General features: G+C 41.2%; 1 long non-coding RNA gene across 1 annotated transcript in view; it reads right to left on the bottom strand.

The window, feature by feature from the left end:
* Positions 1-12,510: 12,510 nt before the first annotated feature.
* Positions 12,511-12,882, bottom strand: part of LOC135361589 (uncharacterized) — a 178,371-nt gene continuing 177,999 nt past the window's right edge. The window contains exon 6 of the long non-coding RNA XR_010405069.1: positions 12,511-12,525. This is a non-coding gene — a long non-coding RNA (uncharacterized LOC135361589). The remainder of the gene's footprint in view (positions 12,526-12,882) is intronic.

Raw genomic sequence — 12,882 nt, 5'->3', positions numbered from 1 at the left:
TGTATTATGGAAAACACTTGGAAAACATTTTTGAAATTTTGGTGACACCCCGTTCTTCATGAAGAAAATTAATCATAGGAGTGATGGAGTGGAAAACACAAGGGAATTTTCAATGAAATGTTTTCTTTCTTATTCACTGACGCAATATTTGAAATGGGAGCACAGGGCATATTTCTAAGCAAAGTAGTTGTCAGCAAGCATGACTCTCTTCAGCAAATCACCTGTGGTCTTATGAACAAATAATTTTGGTCATCAAATTAAAAGACAAGAACTCAGTATCTGTTCTCAATTGAATGGTGGTCTTTGTGACAGATTAAAAAATTTTTCAGTCTTTTTCACCTTCTTTCATCTCCATTCAAAGCAGCCTAATGAGAATGAAATACTGCTTAGCAACTGTTAGGACATTGCCAGAGTTCACGGATCACTAATTATCTCTGTCACCTCAGTAGGAAGATCTGTGTCCACTTAACAAACGGTAGAACTGGTCTTGGTCACTGAAGTAAATCAGCAAAGAATGAATTCTGTTGTTCTCTAGACAGGGCTCAATGTGCTCTTCTTTTTTTCCAACAAACACACTTATTTCCAGGAAAGAGGTAAAGAGCCTTTGTTGGAGTCACACAGAGTCCAGATCAGAGCTGGGACCAGAGCCCACAGCACCTCCCTGCCAACCTAGAGGCTACCTCATGGCTATTATTACTTGACTTGTTCTTAAGCTCTCTGCTCTTTAACTTGGTACCCTGGAAAAACTCTTCTGATTATCACAGCTGGAAAAAGCAACCCACTGCTGTATGATAGGATTTTGGTCAAGTAGAGCTAAAGGCTGAACATGACACTGACATTATCCAAAGATAATGATTGTTGGTGGTGTTCCATGCAGTCCCACTCTCTGGCCCAGGAATTTTACATGAGCTTCCACTTGGTCTGCAGGGCTAATGGGATAGTTAACCTCTATGGAACAGAGCTCAAGAACTAGACATCCTGATTCACAGGCAGTCCGCAGGGAGAAAAGTCATGCAGCAATAGTGTAACAATCTTTGGACACAGAAGCTTGTGATTAAGCGCACTTAGGCAAATATTATTTACCAATTGAGCAACATTCCTACTGGTCATACTATTGATGACTAATATACCCAAATCCACGTGGGAGCTTCAAAATCATTCATCAAAGTAACAGAAAGGGATTTATTATTCCTTCTCATTAGTTTTTCCTATGACCCCTTCTCTGATGTTCATCAGTACATGGCAAATCATTTCAATTTGTAAAAAGTTAGGCATAAAGAGATAGGTAAGTGAATATCCAAACTGACTATTTCAGCTATGAAACTGAGCTAGAACTAAGGTGTGTAATTCCAAAACAAAAACTGTCTTTAGTCTCTCAGCCCAACTTTTTCCTTTGTGCCAGTAAAATGCATCCTTCAGAAAACAGAAGGAAAAAAAAAGTATTTACCAACCCCTAAGATTTATATCCTTCTTCTTTTACACAGTCATCTCTCCCTTTCTCTTGCACTTGTTCACCTTCTTTCCTCCATTTTCCCCTCTTCCACATCCACTCTCTTATTCATTTATTGCTCGTTCCTTGAAAAAACAGTTACTGAGTCCCAAATGATAATCTAGGAGTTTGGTGTTCATCAGTGATCAAAGTAAACAGAAATCCTTGCCTTGATGAAGTCTGCACTCTCCCTTTACCTGAATGTTAATTCTCAGTGCTGGGATAGTTCTGGGACTTCTAGAAGCCTCTGTTCTGTTGCTTTAGTTCACAAATTCTGTCCCTCCTCCACAGCACCTGTCTTTTCTCTGCGTGGAGGTAAGGGGCATGCCTGGGGCAAAAGGTGACCTACACACAAGCACTGCAGAACATGGGGATAGTGGTAACAAATTCTTGATCCTGTGAAAGGACAGCACAACCAAACCCAACCCAAGTGCAATAATACAGCCCTTTCTTTTCTTCTAGATTAAGCCAGAGGTTATTGGTATGATTTAATTTGGCATTAGGAGAAGAGGATAGGATCCAAAGCCACACAAAACTGGGGATGTGTTTTAGTTCTATGGCCCTGGGGTAGGGCAAATAACCCCTTAGGTCTCAGTTTCCTCTACTCTTAAGTGAAGTTAACATCATTTGCCTTGTGGGTTCTATCATTATTTTATTCATTCATTCATTCAATGAGTATTTGTTAAGCACCAACTGTAAACTAGGCCTTGTTGTAAATACTGGGGATATAACAACGAAGAGACAAAATTCTTGCCCTCATGGAGCTTACATAAAGAGAATACTGTCTATTACCATCGAAGTCTTAGATGTGTTGCCTTTCTGTAACAACAATGAAGCAAGGAGTTATTGTGAAATATTCTTAGAGTAGCATTAGAAATTAGCATGCACCCAGCACGTATGTCTTCAATATGGTCTACTTGGACTTGCTACACAGATGAGCTCAGCCAGGCCAATACAGCAGAGAAAACAGCTTCAGTTAGCGATATTTTTCATAAACTACAGTAAAATTATCTCGTACTTCCTGGAAAAGATGTCACATGAGTGTAAATAAGATGCAAAGAAGCTATCAACTAGTTATGATACTTGCTGCTGGGTGTTCAGTGAGGCATAAGATTCGATAAAGGAACAAGCCTGGGGAAGACTTTTGGGGCTGGGTGTCAGCTGTACCACCTAAGTAGCAAGAGGCTATCCAGTGCCCAGAACCTCTGACTCCACCACCAACAGATGCCATCGTACTGTTTCATGGCCCCTTCAGTGCCCGGGACATATACGGTGCCTGGTATACAGTAAATGCTCAGTATATACTGACTGCTGAGTAGGTTTAAGTTTTTAATTTTATATGATGATAGCTAATACTTAGCACTTAGTATGTATCAAACATTCTTCTAAGACCTTCACACATATTAATTTATCTAATCCTCAAAATAATAATACCCTGAGAAGCACAGAGGGGATACAAATTTGTTCCAGTTTTAGTGACAGAAGCAGAATTTGAACCCAGGTGGTCTGGCCCTCGATCTGTGCTATTAACCACCTTGATCCTACTGAATCTCTGGGTTGGTGTAATTTTTTTAAATTAACTTAAAATTTTATATTTCATTTAAAATTTTTTATTAAATTTTTATTCTTTTATGCCTGTAATATATATCACATTTATATAATTCAGAATCCAAAAGGTACAAAGAAGCATAAAACTAGATATCTCCCTCCTCATTCTTGTCCTTTAACCAATGAGTTCTCTTTCCTAGAGGCAGCCCATAGGTGGCTTGAGCTCTAATTCTGGTTCTGCACTCTCTAGATATGTAACTTTGGGCAGAACACTTGATCCTTCTATGCCTCAGTTTTCTTGTCTGAAAAAAGGGAATAATGACAGCTCCTTCATAGAGTTTTTATGGATTAAAAGTTAATACATGTAAAAACGCTTAGAAGAGTAACTGGCACAAAGTAGATGCCAATAATTATTTGCTGTTATTAGTCTTAAGTATCCTTCCAGATATTTCATTCATATACAAGATATATACATATATACATACACACATATACGTATTCCCTCCCTCTCCCTCCTCCTCCCCTTTTTAGGTGGGGTGTAGGGGCAGAGGGAGAGGGAAAGAAAGAATCTTAAGCAGGCTCCATGCACGCCACAGCCCTGAGGTCTTGACCTGAGCCATGAGTTGGATGCTTAACGAACAGAGCCACCCAGGCGCCCCACCTCCCCCTTCTTTTTACAACTAATATTCTGCACCTTGCTTTTCTCACATTATAATCTTAAAATGTGAATTAAAAATAAGTTCATGAAAACATTTTCGTACAGAGTAACCCATTCTCAGCCTTTCTGATGTATATCTGTTTAAAGAAAGTTAATGGGTTTCCTACTACTGTTCTTCTATCCGTTCTCATTATTGACAGAAACTGAGGATGAACAGCTATTCTAGGGGCATTAGGATTGCCAGGCATTAACAGTCAGTTAATGAAAAGCGAGCGATGGTATAGATTCTGAACTTTTGAAACTGGTTCTGACCTCTGATCCCGTGGCTCTGGCAGCACCAAGAATTTCTGCATCACGGGGGTTGGATGGCAGTGATCTGGCCGGAAGGTGGGGCCAGATATGTCTTAGAGTTGTATTTGCATAGTAAGCATGCTGTTTTCACCTGGATTTAATATTTATTTGGGGTAAGGGTGTTTGCTGAAAATTATGGGAGAGAAGCACCAAACCCTGTCTTCTCCCTTTTCTGTCAAGGTACTCTTTGGCCCTAGCCATGCCAGATGGCACCGTTGCCCTTGGTTCTACCATTTGGAAAAAGAAAACAAAATTTCAACAAAAACAAAAACAAAATAGAGAAAGCTAAGACTGATTTGCCTGCAAGGCCTCCTGCCTGCAGGGCTTCCTGCCTGCAGGAGATGAGCTATAGCTTTGGCCCCGTTGGGAGAGCATTACAACCCCAGGGAGTCAGTTACTGAGAAGACAGAGAGGGGTTAGTTTTAATTGTGACTGAATTTTTATGGGAAGGATAATTGACTCTTAAATGGGCCAGAGAAGCGCTTCAGGGAATGGAAAGGTCTAGACACTGGCTGTTGACCAAATCCCCTCTAATTTGCTCTCTGTGGTAAGAGGAATCAGGAGGAGGGGCCTACACATGATTGTAGAGGCATCCTGTCCCGGGGAACAAAAAGTCTGCAGCTGCCAGCAGAGAGCACCACAGACGCTGAAATGGTGAGGCCTGCACCTCCCACCTCCCGCAGGAACGGAAGTGAGGGCGGTGGCGAAGGAGAGTAGAAACCTACGATCACAGTTGTCTGTGGACTCTCTCAGACCCTGTCTTGGGTCTTAGAAACAGAAGGAAAGTTGCAGGGACAGCTCAGCACTGCCTTTAGTCTCTGGACTAAAAGTGACCCTTACAAACTCCCTAGAGGTCTAGGCCAGGAACAATCTGTCTCTCCAGCCAGTCTGAATGGCTTTTAGATCCCAAGTTATCCAAGACTGTCAGGGAAACCCTGAAGCTACACGCTGTCTGGTGATGAGGGTTCGGAGATGCTGCGCTACACCATGTCCCACACTGGTAAGCTAGAGGCCACAGAGTAACCCCAGGCCCCTGGTTCCGGGCCCTCGATCTTCAGGCGCTTCTGAATCAGACTTCATCCCAAACTCAGCCCTCCTCACATCTTCCCAAATCAGCACTGAAAGCCTCCTTGCGCAGCAGGAAGTCCCCCGGGAGGGGAAGAGCAAGGCTGGGACAGTATCACCTTCAGGGAGTGCTGCTTCGCTGGCTTTGGGGACACAGAGGCTGTTTCCCATGGAATGCGGACACTGTGTGGTTTCCTAACTGTTTCAGCTGCTCTGAACAAATGAGTTCCCTGCTCTCAGGGAATCGAAACTACACAGTTTCACTCTGTCCTGTTGTGTTGTCAGCTGACTTTCATTATTGCCCTGTCCCCACAAAAACCTCAACACAGATCCCTTGCATGGATGTTGTACAATAGGAGCTTTCATTCCTGTTTTGGCACCTGAGACCCTGGGTTAACAAGTGCCATGAAGCAGAGAAAGCATTTACCAGAGAGTGTGGTGCTGGGTCCACCACACACCTAGAGCAAAGGCAAGTAGGAGTAATACGCATGCTTGCAGAAAAGGGAGGGGGGCAGATCTTGGGGACAATATTCCTGCTGCTACCCCGAGTGCTCTGAATGCCAACTGCATGTGCCAGGCACTAAACGCGACACCCCATCTTTGCCCTTAACGTGTCTGGAGCTTCCAGGGGAAAGAGACCACAGAACCAAATGTACCAGTCAAGGTTTCTGCTTACAAGCCACAAAATCTATCTTTAATAAGAAGGCTAGCTCTAGAGCCAGGCTCTAAGGTCTCCATTCTGTCTTTCTCAGTTACTAGCTGTAGGGCCTGTGTGGCAATCCTTAACCACTCTGTGCTTTAGACTCTCATTTGTCAATGAGGTCTCTAGTAGTACAGGACTTATAAGGATTACAATATTGAATATATGCGGACTGATCAGAGCAGTGCCTGACTCATAGTAAACATTCAGGAGAGGTTAGCTATCCTCTTCAATTTATGTGCAATTAAAAGGCCATGGAAGCAGATTTAGAAGATGAGTAGTCATCAAGAGAGCACAATTCATACCAAAGTTGATGCTGTAAGAGCAGCCTCATTAGAACACTACCCCGGGCACTTCCACGGCCACTACTGAACATTACTGTCATGAAATCAACTATAACTCATCAACTATAAATTCATTTTTTTCCACTGCTCTGAATTCAAAGTCCTATATGGAAGCAAATAATTGCCACGGCCCAATTTACTTGAGACCTCTGTGTCAGGGCAGGGCAGAAGTTGCAGGATCTACCTCTGTTTTCTGCACTGGGCAGTTGTGTTCCATCTCCTATAAAGGCTCACACCATGGTGGATTCAACATCAACCGGAAGGAAGGAAGGGAAGAAAGGAGGGAGGAAAGAAAGGAGGGAGGGAGGGAGGAAGGAAGGGCAAGAAAAAGACAAATGTCCTTACAAAATGAGAGTCCTGTAGCAAAGGTATGAAGCTAGGGCCACAGCAGTCACTACCTCGTCCTGGAGGAGTCTGGAGCTCCCTCCTAAGCCTGGTCCTCTTTCAGGGCCCTCCGAGTTTAGTGGATGGCCTCTTCATGCATTCAGCTGCATAAGCTAGAATCCCAGGCATCTTCCTTGACACCTTCCCATACTTCTAGTCCATCACTGTGTCCATTCCGTTTCACTGCCTAAACATCACTGAAATCCACCTACTTTCCTTCATCTTCCTAATCCAAGCCACCAATATTGTGCTGTTAGATTATTACATTAACCTCATTTCTGATCTCCCTATATTGACTCTAACCTCTCTTTAGTCTATTCCCCTGTAACAGCCACAGTGGTCTTTTCAAGATACAAATCTGAGACTCCATCAGCCCTCCAGTTTTTAATAGTTTCATAAATCTCTTAGGTTAAAGATGAAACTCATTAACATGTGCACAGTGTCCTGCTTGCTTTGGGTTCTACCTCCTATCTCAATTCAAGTGTGCTATGCTCTCCCTCCCGACCTCACTCCACTCAACCCAGTGCTCTTCTTCTAATCTCTAGTATCCATATTCCCTCTCTTGCCAAAGGCCCTTACCCATGTAGGGCACTTTCCTTCCCTCTTTTTTTTTTATCCCCATCATTATTCAGTGCTTACATCAAGTGTTACATCCTCATGGGAGCCTCCACTGACCCTCCTGACCAGGACAAAGTCTCTCACTAAAACTCTCACAGCATCCTGAATCTCTTCCAGAGGGACATTCACCACAATTGCCAACTTTCATTTGTGTGATTATTTACATGATGCATGAAAATAGGAACCATGTATGATTCAGTTCACCACTACCTAGCATCTCCCATTTGTTGAATGAATAGATGGATAAAAAATGGCTCCTCATTGAAGGTACATAACCCTGATCTTGAGGGATGAATAAGAATTTGTTGAATAGAGGAAAGGAGGAATAAAAACACTCCAGAAGAGGAAATAGGATAGTCAAAAGTCCCAAGACAAGGGGCGCCTGGGTGGTTCAGTGGTTAGGTTAAACATCGGCCTTCAGCTCAGGTCATGAACCGAGGGTCATGGGATGGAGCCCACTTCTCCCTCTCCCTCTCTCTCTTCCCCTGTTCCACCCCTGCTCATGCCTGCTCATGCTCTCTTACTCTCTTTCTCTGGTATTAAATAAATACATAAATAAATCTTAAAAGAAAAAAAAAAAGTCCCAAGACAGAGCACCTGGGTGGCTCAGTCAGTTGAGCATCAGACTATTGGCTTCAGCTCAGGTCATGATCTCAGGGTCGTGAGATTGAGCCCCATGTCAGCCTCCAAGCTCAGTGAGGAGGCTCACTGAGATTCTCTCTCCCTCTCCCTCTGCTCAACCCCCCCTCGAATAAATAAATCTTTAAAATTACCCCCCTTGAATATAAATAAATAAACCTTTAAAAAAAACAAAGTCCCAAGGCATGTAAGGGAAAAGTGTGTTTAGAGAAAGTTTAGCATGGCTGGTATAAAAAACAAGTGATGGGAGATGGGGGGAGATGGATGATGGAAGAAAAGATGGAAGAAAAGCAGCAAATAAGGCTGGTGAGGGTTGGTGCCTGATTGCAAACGTCCTTGAACACGTGCTAAGGGATTTAGACCTGCTTTTCTCCGTGAATGTGGAGGATCTGTATGTCTAAGCAGAGAAAAGTCATAATCAGAAATGCAGAATGAGGGTTGAAGAAAGAACATACCTTCTGTCTTTAAAAATTTTAGTATCATATTAACAACTATTTGTACTTCCAGAGCAAAATTTTACTCGTTCATTATAGAATCAAAGAAGTTAAAATTAGGGGCGCCTGGGGTGGCTCAGTCATTAGGCGTCTGCCTTCGGCTCGGGTCATGATCCCAGGGTCCTGGGATCGAGCCCCACATCGGGCTCCCTCCTTGGCGGAAAGCCTGTTTCTCCCTCTGACTCTCCCCCTGCTTGTGTTCCCTCTCTCGCTGTCTCTCTCTCTGCCAAATAAATAAATAAAATCTTAAAAAAAAAAAGTTAAAATTACAAAAACACCTTGAATAATGTTTCAAATAAGTACAGTCTTAACTATCAGGTATTTTTCCTATTTCCAATGATTGTCCCCCAGATGATTATTAATCACATTCAAGTGAACAGATGTCATATGACCAGTGGGGGAAAAAAACTGGTTACACAGAAAATTGGTTACCTGATCACTCAATAGGGGGACTCTAATTTCAGCTCAGTGTAAGTTACTCCTACTACATTGATTATAATAGCTATGGTAGGATTTAGTTTTATCTAGTTCTTAAAATAAAACTGTGCTTCTCAAATTCTTTGGTCTTGGGGCCCCTTGACACACTTAAAAATTACTGAGGACTTCAAAGTACTTTTGTTTATGTGGGTTTTATCTGTAAATATTTACCATACTAGAAACTGCAACTTAAAAAAATTTTTTTAAGATTTTATGTATTTATTTATCTTAGAGATAGAGAGAAAGAGTGTGAGCAGGGGGAGGGGCAGAGGGAAAGAGAGAATCTCAAGTAGCCTCTGTGCTGAGCTCTGAGTCCAATGCAGGGCTTGATCTCATGAACCTGAGATCATACCTGAGCCAAAATCAAGAGTCAGATGCTTTACCAGCTGAGCCACCCAGGTAACCCAACAACTTAAAAATTTTTAAACAACCTTTTTTCTTAAAAAAAAAAAAAAAAAAAAACATAATAGAAGACAGCTGGATTCTCTTAGTTTAATCTGACTTTAATCTATATAACATTTAATCTGCATTTAATCTGTTCTAATATGTTGTTTTGGTTGAAACAAATGAATGAAATCCTGCCTCATACAGATATATAGTTAGAAGAGGAAAGAGTGTTTTAATGCCTTCTTCAGATAATCATGACAGTATCACAACCTGACAAGTAAAAGTTTCTTTTTTTAATATTTTATTTATTTATTTGATAGAGAGAGAGAGCACAAGCAGAGGGAGATGGAGAAGCGAGGCCAATGCAGGGCTTGATTCCAGGACCCTGGGATCATGACCTGAGCCAAAGGCAGTCGTTTAACCAACTGAGCCACCCAGATACCCCGACAAGAAATAGTTTCTTAAAGATTAGCTGCAATATGGAGCATGAAACCATATCAATGAATCTTCCATGTGCTGTTACATTAAAATTCTGTCACCTCTTGGCACTTTGAATGGAGCTTTTGCCCTTGCATGTTTAACATCACTCATTGGTCATATGGAAAGTATCAGTTCACTGAGCTGTGCAGGTCTTCCAAATTTTTACACATCTAACAAAATCTGTACATATTATACATAAACATATTATATACATATCATATGATATAATGACACCATATCAAAAAAGCGCATTCATTATATCACCACTAACCTTATCAGAAAATATTTTTTAATACTGGGAAGCTGTCAAGCTCTTGGTAACAGATATAAGATTTCAAAAATCTACTTTTACTAGAAAGCTTAAATTCTATTATTAAGAACAAATTCCACCATTGTGTTCTTTGAAGTGACAGGCTCACTTTGTTAATTTTGAGAAAATGTCTCCCAAATACCCAAGTCTGAATAACTATAACTTGTCATTTTTCAATGAAAAGATTGTTCTTTAAAAGCATATCTAGTTCAGTTTGAACTCAAAGAAGTGCACACTTTCTTTTTTAGACAACCACCATACTTCAATTTGCAGCAGAAGTGCATTATCCATTACTTCCCATTTTGTCACATAGCATAGAAAACACACAAACCAAAGTACTCAACGGTCAAGACTGAATAAGATCAATCATTTCTTCCTACTTCATTAAGACAACTTTATGCGAAAGCAGAATCATTTTTTTACTGCAAGTATGTGGTGGTGAAGAATACAATAGCTGCTAGCGTGTTTTGGTGCTCTGCCTTGATTTTTGCTTAGGCACCAGCAGTTTTACCCATCACTGCTTTTGTACATTCTGTGAAAATGTCAACAGAGACCAAAAGGCAAATAATATGTTAAGTATTATTATGCAAAGTGTTTTGGCTTCGTGAACCATGCAGAAGAATCTTGGGACATCCAGGGATCTGTGAACAACACTCTGAAAACCACTAATATAGAAATTTAGCACCCTAATGGTGCTAATGCTTTCCAGTAAATAATGGGGCTCAGCCTACAGCCTAATCCAATTCATGGTTTTACCGTGTTCAAAAACGTCTACCTTTGCGTGTGTTTTCACTACTTCAAGAGCAATATGGTATGAGTAAATGATGACAAGTCAAATGAAAATTAAAAAAAAAAAAAGCTTTCTGGTGACTCACCAGTTTTGGTCATTGCAAAGGCTACCTATTGCTTGTAGGGCAAAGAGTCATTTACCCCAAGTCTATCTATGGTTGCTGTCACCAAATGATCCATTTAGTGACTCTCTAGCAACCAAGGCCAGTCAATGACAGTGGGTAAGCAATTTTGGAAAGTTTTGTTAAATGTCATTTCCCTAAATAGCTTTTCAGATAGGGCGCCTGGGTGGCTCAGTTGGTTAAGCGACTGCCTTTGGCTCAGGTCATGATCCTGGAGTCCCTGGATCGAGTCCCGCATCGGGCTCCCTGCTCGGCGGGGAGTCTGCTTCTCCCTCTCCCACTCCCCCTGCTTGTGTTCCCTCTCTTGCTGTGTCTTTCTCTGTCAAATAAATAAATAAAATCTTTAATAAAAAAAATAAAAAATAAATAAATAAATAAATAAATAAATAGCTTTTCAGATAAACAGAGCTGAAAAGAAAAGTAAGGGGGTGATGTAGGCCTTCCCTTCATTAATTGAAGAAGTAATACTTCAAACAACAACATCAAAATACTTTTCTTCTCTAGTGATACACTTCATAACATGGTTATTCTGACCAAGCAGGGCCCAAGATTTCACCTAATACCTTATCAAAGTGATATGTAAATAAAGTCAGACCAAGGCTTTTCAAAGGAATTGCCCAGCCCATGCTGAAAGCTATAGGGAAAGTCAGCTGATTCATCGCAGGCATTTTGGAACTTGCCAACAAGCAGAGGCAGGAGGAGTAGAGCATGTGAAAAGGCATTTGAGAATGGTTCTGCCAACAGGGCAGGCACAAACCATGTTGACTTTTGTGGTTTCTCCAATTCATGTTGGAGCAAGGGCTTGAACCTCAGTTCCACAGAAATCCACACTGGGTGGATTTCCATGCGTTATGACCATATGTGAATATAATAAGGTCACCTGATTTGTCCATAGTTACAATGAAAGGAAAGGAAGGAATATTTTTCTATTTTAATGCCATAAGAGCATAGGAACTATGCTTCAGTCATTGATCCCTAGAGGATAACCAATGGCAAAGCATGAGTATGCAGTCCCAGTGCAGAGAGGAGCATTTCCTTTGATTGACTGATTGATTTCTATTTAAAATCATCTTATTTGCCCACATGTTTGAGGTCACAGATGTACAGGCATGGGGGGGTTAATGTTAGGCTCTTGGGCACTTCCCTTACCTATTTCTCAGTATACTTACAACCCCTTGAACTGCTCCTTATGGTAGGTATGTCCCAGAAAGTCAAGTTATTCAATAAATCCAGCACCATCTGAGTCAGTATGACCGTCTTAAGAAATATCTAATTGTAAAACCCCAACCCTAACAAAAAAAGCCCAATTTGTTACCCTAGCATAGGCCTCTGTAATCAAGACCTCACCTACCCCTCTAACTGCATATGCCTTCATTTCTTCATAGGTATCATAGGTTTCAGAATCTTGGAAGTGCCAGCAGTATCCTGAATGCCTTCTTGAACACCCATCCCCAACCTTCTTCTTGGCACTTGCTGTTCTGGAATGCCCTCTCTGCTTTTCTGGTAGAATTCCTCATGTTTTTAGACTTGGCCAGATCTGGGCACCAACCTTCCAACTCCCATAGTATTCTGTGCCAGCCCTTCACGCTACCTTGTCACTTCGCTCATCTGTCTCCTCCATTACTCCGGGTTCCTTGAGAGCAGAGATTTTGTCATTAATGTCCATGAATCTAGCAAAAGAAACACGAACACATGGTAAGATCCCAATGGATGCTGGCCAAATACTTGTAAATATAAATATCGGATTGTAATCATCCCTTTTACAAGCATCTTAAACAATCAATTTGAGTTTCTCACTATAAATGAGTCCTTTCCTAAAATATAACTTTATCCATAATCCCAAATCACCATCTCCTTTTATAGTTGATTCTTGAACAACACAGGTTTGAACTGTGTGGGTCCACTTATATGGAGATTTTTTTAAATAAATACAGTACAGTATATAAGTGTATTTTCTCTTCCTTACAATTTTCTTAATAACATTTTCTTTTCTCTAGCTTACTTTATCATAAGAAAATGGTACATAA

The sequence above is a fragment of the Mirounga angustirostris genome, unplaced genomic scaffold (assembly GCF_029215605.1).
Source record: "Mirounga angustirostris isolate CCGP_5_RB_7025 unplaced genomic scaffold, mMirAng1.0.hap1 SCAF_9, whole genome shotgun sequence".
Lineage (NCBI taxonomy): Eukaryota > Metazoa > Chordata > Mammalia > Carnivora > Phocidae > Mirounga > Mirounga angustirostris.
This window is presented reverse-complemented; position numbering and strand designations above follow the sequence as displayed.